An 8,387-nucleotide genomic window follows, 5' to 3' on the forward strand; every position below is an offset into this window, starting at 1 on the left:
TACACTTGAGAGCAATGACTGTGCTAGACCAACTCTGTACTCTTGGCACCTACTACACAGCATGCACTTGGTAGATGTTTAATGAATAAATCAAGGACGGCTAGAACACCTTTGAAAATGTTCTTTGGGGGCCGAGCCCGTGGCGCACTTGGTAGAGTGCTGCGCTGGGAGCGCGGCGACGCTCCCGCCGCGGGTTCGGATCCTATATAGGACTGACTGGTGCACTCACTGGCTGAGTGCCGGTCACGAAAAAACGACAAAAAAAAAAAAAAAAAAAAAGAAAATGTTCTTTGGAACAAAGCAGATTATAAACTTTTGAGGCAAAGGATATGTTGGTGTCAAAAACACAGATAGATTGAGTATGAAGGTTCAGCCCTGAATGATATTCATGTTAAGTGTGTTTTAAAAGTGGAGTCTGAAAAAAAATTGAGCTCTGAGTCACCTTTGAGGGATGCTTGGAGCAGAGTCTGAAACCAGGACTCTAGGGCATTCTTACCTTACTGCTTCTGCTGAATGATGCTAGCTGTGCTTAGCCTCCCTAACCACTTTGTGCCTTCTATATACAGACTATAAAAGGAAACAGCTGAGCCTAAAGGTGAGCATTAGAGGTCTGCTGAAGCTTGCAAACACTTTATCATTAAATGAAAACTCTTATTTATAACATACTTTGTTTTATATAGCTTCATTATAGCTACAGTAGATGTCTTTTCCTAGCTTTTCATCTTTGGGTGTTGGGACTCAGAATTTAATAGGAAATCTTTAGCATTTGGCTTTTAAAAGTTACCATTTAGAGAGGGCCTATTAGGTACTGGGCATAGTACCAGGTTCTTGTACATTATTCCTAATTCTCAAACAACTCTGCAAAGTAAGTACTATCCCTACTGACAGAGTTTAGATGTATTGTCTCCCAGAACTCATGTGAAAATCTGATCCCCAATGTGGCAGTGTTGGGAGTTGTTTGAGTCATGGGGGCAGATTCCTTATGAATAGAATAATGCTCTCCCCCGGGGATGTGGGTAGTGAGTGAGTTCTCACTCTTAGTTCCCACGAGAGCTGGTTGTTTAAAAGACCCTGACACCTCCCCTCTCTCTCACTTGCTTCCTCTCGTCATGTGATCTGCTTGTACCCACTGGCTGCCTGCCGTTTTCCACCATGAGTAGAAGCAGCCTGAGGCCCATGCCAGATGCAGCTGTCCCAGAATCATGAGCTAAATAAACCTCTTTTAAGTAACCCAGTCTCAGGTATTCTGTTATAGCAACACAAAAACGGACTAATGCACCTGCTTCACATACGAGCAAACCAGTTCAGTGGTTCCCAGTTTCACACACAGCCAATAAGTAATAAAACCAGGCTTTAAATCTAAGTCTGTTTTGACTTGGTAAATAACTCTCGTTTCTTCTTGCCCAGCATTCCTTCCTCTTTCTGGCAATTAAACCCAGTTTTTTCCTTTGGGGAATTGCTCTTCTCTATCTTGGGGTTGACCATCAGTCATGTCTTCACCTCCCCCAGCATGGAGATGGAGGGGTGTGTGACCCAAGCAGGGCCGATTGTAGTGCTTTTTCTTTTTTTTTAAAAGATGACCGGTAAGGGGATCTTAACCCTTGACTTGTTGTTGTCAGCAGCATGCTCACCCAGTGAGCTAACCGGCCATCCCTATATGGGATCCGAACCTGGGGCCTTGGTGTTATCAGCACCACACTCTCCCGAGTGAGCCACGGGCCGGCCATAGTGCTCTCTTATGTACTTGAGAGAGAAAGTAACAAAGAATGAAAATATCTTCTAAGATCACAAGCATTAGGAATGATGTGTGCCTGGAACATTGCCTTCTATTTACATTTTCTACAGCTAGTCTTTATTTGTGTGTAAGAAATATGGAAATTCTATAGTCATTTAATAGCAGATACCCAGTGGCATCTGTTGAGGGCTTAAGTGCCAGAGAGAGAAAGTTCTAGGTGCTTTTTGTGCATTTTCATTTCATTATTCAGTCCTTACACATTCAAAATCTCTAACTCTTAGGAAAGAGGAATGTATCAGTCAAGATAGGGTGGGTTTTGCTACAACAACCCCCAAATCTCAGTAACTAACAAAGGTAATACTTGCTGCTTATATTTTATATCCAGCAGATTGCAGGGGAGCTCTGTTAATCCACATTCACTTGGGAACTCAGACTAATAGAAGTTCCATCACTGGGTCAGGGGAAATCATGTGACCAAAACATGCATTGGCTCTTAAAGCTTAGAATATTATACATCACTTCTCTCTTTTCATTGCCCAAAGCAAGTCACATGGTTGCAGCTAATTTTACTGAGGTGGAGAAGTACATTTCTACTATGTGCCTGAGAAGGAACAGAACTGGATGTTTGGTGAATCACAGTGGCAGCATCACAGGGAGAAATGATTCATTTCTGGGTAGACTTGATTCATTACCTTCTGGTTTGTTTCTATTACCTAACCACTTGAGTCTTTGTACCTAATATTTGGAATGGATTAGTGAAATATTCACTCCCATTTTAGTGTTATAGGGATTCTCTGCATGTGGTGGTGGTAACAAAAGCATTGAGCTTAGTTCTCTTAGCCCACCTCGTGGGGCTGGTTGTGAGGATTAAATGACATAATGTATGCAGAGTGCCTGGCATATAATACAGCCTCAATAAATGTTACCTGTTGTCGGTTTGGGAGGAGATGGTGGTAGATGAAAGACTTGTCTACGTGTCACCAAACCCAAGTCTGGCTGCCTGCCCCATACAAAAACCCTGGCTTGGCTCACCAAAATCTCTTACAGAACCCAGGGCATTCAGCTTCTGGCTGAGGCTCACCAAAATCATGTTACCAACCCAAGTCTGGCTGCCTGCCCCCAAAAACAAATGGCCCAAAAGTCAAATGTTGGTGAAAACGGAAGTCAGCTTTTATTCAGGAATACCAGTAACCTGTGGAGAGATGTTAGGCTAACCCATCACTCCCGTAAACCTGAAGGAGAATGGCCAGACCAAAGCCATCTCAAAGTCTCAGATTTACTGAGGGATTTTTAAAAAGGGGGTTGAGGGGATGGAATACGGGAAGTGAAAAGCAGGACGGAGGGGGATGTAAGATGTGGGGGCTCCATGCAAGGATCCAGGTGCAACGTTCCATCTGGTATGTTTTCATCCTTGACGTTATCTTAGGGTCCTGCAAGATTTTGATTTGCTTCAGGGTGGAATCAGCATAGCTTTGTTGATGTCCTCCTTGGTTTCTCAGGGTCTGTACAGTACATGTCTCTTGGCAAGTCTGCAACTCCAGGCTGACTGGAAAATAACTTTACATTTATGTAAATAATGTCATCTTGCCCTGTAACCAAAGTTCAAAATATCTAATAACCACAGGAAAAGAAGGAACTCAGAGAAATACATGCTAAGAAAAAAAACTATTAGAGCAAAGCCTTATAACACCAGAGTCATGGGTTACGATCCCCGTGCCACACAACCGCCAAACAAACAAACAAACAAACAAAGACACAAATTTATTATGTGCACAGGAGCATCACAGGAAAGAAAAGTGAGTACCCCCAAACCCAGTGAGATCCAGAAGCTTATATACCCCCTTCATAGGGGAGAGGGGGGATGTAGGTAACTTAGGGGAGAGTGAGTGACTTTTGGGAAAAATGAATGAACCCTCTGAATAGGTGATAGCCTGTGATAAAGTCTGTCTGAGTGTGATGTCAACCTTCACTCTCTTTTCCTGCGATATGGTTAATCTTTCTTGGTTGATGAGATTCCTGGGCAGAAGACTCATGAGAATTACATTTCTTCTGTCTTTAGTCAGATAAGGGAACTTCAGAGAAAGTCCCTCCCTGTGCTTCAGGGGAGAAAGGAGTGAGAGACGAGGGCAGGAGAAGGTCAGAGAGACTTGGTTCTGAATCGGCTAACAAGGCCTTCCAATCTTCTTTAGTTCAAAGTAATCAGCATGCCGCAGGGGATAGCCAGTTAGGTCAGTTGGTTAGAACGTGGTGCTGGTAACACCAAGATCTAGGGCTTGATCCCTGTACTGGCCAGTGGCAAAAAAAAAAAAAAAAAAAAAAAACAGTCAAAGTACTCAGGGTGCCAAACTGCCATACTTTGGGGTATCATTTTCTGATCTCCAACAGCAGTGTGCCGTGCTCCCAGTCACCAATTCCAAGATTTCCATACAGGTCTTATCTTGCTAAGGACTTCCATAGTATTTAACAGTGAAATACAACTTGCTTCCTGAAACTCTCTGGCTTCCCTGACATTTCTCTCCTGTTTCTCTTTTTTTGACTACCTAAAAAAATTATGTAATATTTGATAAACACAAAAGGATACAGGCAGCATACTTTATGAAATTCAATAATAAAATGGACACTCATTGCACTAAAATAATAGTTGACTTCGGGAAAAAAAAAAAGACACTCAAGAAGAGCCCACTGCCTAAATTAAGAACTATCCCATCTCCCTACCTTCCACCAGAGGTAACTAGCCTCTTTAATTTTTTTATTCCTTTGTTTTTAAATAGTTTTATGGCATGTAATTTATCTGAAAAATATATTGTTTTACTTGCTTTTTAATTTTATAAAATTGTTATTTTTATGTAGTTTTCTGCAACTTCCCTTTTTCATTCAACTTGATTTCTCTAGGACTTGAACATGTTGCATGTAGCCATTGTTAATTCATTTTCACTTCAGTATAGTATCCCATTGTGTGAATATACAATTAATCTACCCATTCTCCTGTCCAGTGGAAATATGGATTGTTTCCATTAATGTTGCAATGAATACTTTTGTACATGTCTTCTTCTGGGACCTAAGGCATACGAATGTTCACATTTATAAGTGAAATTTTTTTTTTTAAAGTATGTGAAATTTTTTTAAAAAATGTAAGGGTTGGCTGGTTAGCTTATCACAGTGATGACAGCACCAAAGTCAAAGGTTTATACTGGCCAGCCACAAAACGAAACAGAGTTCTGATCAAGATGGCTGAATAGATGGTCCCCAGTGTCACCTTCTCCCACAATCAATCAATTTACAACTATTAAAAAGTAACAACTGCCAAGCTGGGGCCACTAGAGCTCAGGGGAAGAGGAGGAGAGACCTGCAGAGTTCATGAAGGCAGGAGAAGCCACGGTGAGAGAAAGAAAGTACCGCTCCGACTGTTTCGAGCCCTGACTAATTCAAGGCTGGCCCTGCTGAGCACACGGAGCAAGAGCTGGCAAAAGCCACAGATGTGCCATTCTCATGAAGTTGCTTGGAGTCTGCAGAGGAGAAGAGGGCCTTGGTGGCCCCTGGGCCAGCAAGACCACTAACAGGGTTCCTGTGGACATACATAGGAGGGGCCACAGACAACTGAAAAAAGGAGCCACTTAAGGCCGGTGAGTCATTGCAAGGGACTGGTACATGGCCCATCCCATGGGAAGTGTTTGGAGTGTGGGGAGTGGGGGAGAAGGGCCCACTGGGAGAAAATTGGGGCACAGCAAGGACAGCTTATCTGCCCTCCAGTCAGCACAGGACTACTCAGTGGAGACTGGTCAGGAATTTAGAACTGCAGGGGTGCAGTTTGCTGAAAAGACTCAGACCAGACCAGAGTTTCCACACAAGCCAGGAGTACCAGACCTCACAAGACCCAGAAGTGGTAACAAGGTCAACAATTAAACCCTGAGCTGCACACAAAGCCTTTCCCAGAGAATCAGCAGCAAAGCAGCAATTTATATCAACCACAAGGCTCAAGTGCTGGTCCCCATAGGAAGTTCCCCCATCTTAGAAGTAACCAAAGGACAACAAATTAGTTCTAGTGCAGAATTTAAGTGGTGGGGGTAGCAAATAATCCAATACAGAACTGAAGGAAAACACAAAACACCCACAGATCAGAGACAAAGTTCTGATGTTAACCAGTAAATGTCTAACACCACTAAAGAACACCTATAAAACCTAGAAGGACCAGAAGCCTCCCAGGCTCCCAAGCTGGGGTCGTGGAGGGGCCAAGGGCCTCAGCCATGCCCCCTGACATCTGTACCTGACCCAGTGACAACCACCAAGCTACTGCCAGAAGCGCCCTTGGCTCCTTTGGTGGAGGGGGGCACCAAGGGCCTCACCACAGCCCCCAAAGTCTGCATCCAGCCCAGCCATGACGGAACTGTTATAGTGTGTTACCTCAAACTCACGAGGAGAGGCAGGACACTGAGGCTTCAGGCAGGAAGCAGAATTTATTGATGCCGGCACCAGCCCAGCGAACGCATCACAAAGGCTGAGCCCCAAGTACAGCGGGGCTGTTTCTTTTATATAGCTTTTACTTCCCGGTTTTTTACAGTGGGGCAAAGGGCAACCTTATAGGGTGATGTTTTTCTCTCAGGCGTGGAAAGTCCTAGATCAGTTAGCCATTGCAGCAGAGCAGGGCGCAGCTGGGCATGCATGATAGCAGGGTGGGGCGCAGCCGGGCAAGCATGGGTGCCTCAGAACCACTGCTGGAAGCCCCCTGGGCTCCCCTGCTGGAATAAGAGGGTTGCCACGGGCCTCAACCATGCCCCCACGTCCTCCTTTTCCAAACCTGTCCCCCACCCCTTTCCCTCCCCCCAACTGCTCCACGACATCTTAGAATGTAAAAAAAATATTAATAAATTTTTTTGGAAAATAAAACAAAAAAGTAATATTAAGTGGGAATATTAATACCCGCCTTACCTCCCTTGCAGGTAGATTTGAGAATGACACAAGATAGTGGATGTGAAAACACTTTCAATACATTAAGATGACATGGTTGACATACTGGTTTTGAGTCTAAGGTCAAACTCCTAAATGTTGGCCCATATGCATACTGGTTTCACAGACTAGAAAGATTGAGACTTTTCCATCTCAATTTCAGGTATTCCTAAACTTTTCTAATGAAAAGGCTAGACTTTTGAATTCGGAGGCAGATGTCTGTTTGTTTTCCTGTGTAGCAGCTTGTTTGTTTGTTACCTGTGTAGCAGCTTTTCTTCATTTCTTCCAGTAAGAGCACCTTAGTTTGCCAAGGAAATACTTCTATCCCAGTTTTGGAAGTGTTGTCATGTGCACTGCTCTCCCCAACAAGCTCGTTGGGGTTTGTAATTATTGTTGTCATGGATTTTTTCTGTTTGCTTGCTTGCTTTGTTTTGTTTGTTCCTCACAGATTTATTTTATTTCTGGTAAAACCAGCATGATAGATTGGTTACAAAAATGGCTAAAATTGTTCACATCTCCCTGTATCTATACCCTTTGCAACTCCTCCCATTAAGAGATGGCACCTATTTCTCCACCCTTAGAATCTGGACTACTCCCGTGTTTTGCTTTGGTCCATAGATTATGGCAGAAGTGATAACAGTGTCAGGTTCAAGCCTAGACTTCAGGAAGCCTTGCATGATTCTACTCATTCTCTTGGACCCCTGGAACTATACCATGTGAATGAGTCTAGGCTAGCCATCTGGAGAATGAAAGAGGCCCAGTCATCCAGATATCCCAGCCAAGACGACCCTAGACCTCTCAGTCCCCAGCCAACTCACCAGTGGACTACAGATACATTAATGAGCCCAGCCAAGATTAGCCATGTATAGTCCAGATTAGCAGAGTTATGTAGCCAACCCACAGACTCATGTGCAATGATAAATGGTTGTGGTTTCAAGCCATTGAGTTTTGGGATGATTTATTATAAAGCAATTGCTAACTCACATATCCAGCAATGCAATAAAAAAATAAAAATTATGTTTTACGCAGAATCTAGTTGCTCTGTAGCTGGAGGGCCCTTCAGAGTATCTAGTCTTCTGTACTGCCTCCCTGACTACTTCATTTCCTTCCTTAGCATATCTCTTAAGATTTGTATTTCCCAAAGTGTCTGTTCTCAGCCATCTTTTCCTTATATTCTCCCTGGTCATTTTCATCCTAGTCCATGGCCTCAACTCTTACCTTTACAGATGACTCCAAAATATACCCTCTAACTGAACTCTACTGAGCTCCAGATGGAAAGTTCAAATGTACTGCTGGACAAATCGACATAATACTCTCCCAGAAAATCACAACTCAATGTTTAAATGTGAAGTCCTGTTCCTACCCCTCCACTGTTTCCTACACTTCCTCCTCCAGCTTGGTTCTCCTATCTCTGGTTAACCTTACCACCTCTTCATAGTCCCCCAAGCCAGAAACCTCAGTCATCCCAGACTCTCTCCTCATCCCACATGCCCAATCATTCTACTTCTGTAGTGTCTTATATCTGTCCCCTCTTCTCCATCTTCATGGCCCCTCCCCCTCTTCCTTCTTCTTCCTCTTTCCTTTTTTCTTGCTATTCAAAGTGTGATCAGTGGTTCCGCAACATTAGTATCACCTGGGAGCCTATTAGAAATTCAGGGCTGGCCGCTTAGCTCACTTGGTACAGTGTGGTGCTGATAACAGTGATAGT

The sequence above is a fragment of the Cynocephalus volans genome, chromosome X (genome assembly GCF_027409185.1).
Source record: "Cynocephalus volans isolate mCynVol1 chromosome X, mCynVol1.pri, whole genome shotgun sequence".
In the NCBI taxonomy this organism is placed as follows: Eukaryota; Metazoa; Chordata; class Mammalia; order Dermoptera; family Cynocephalidae; genus Cynocephalus; species Cynocephalus volans.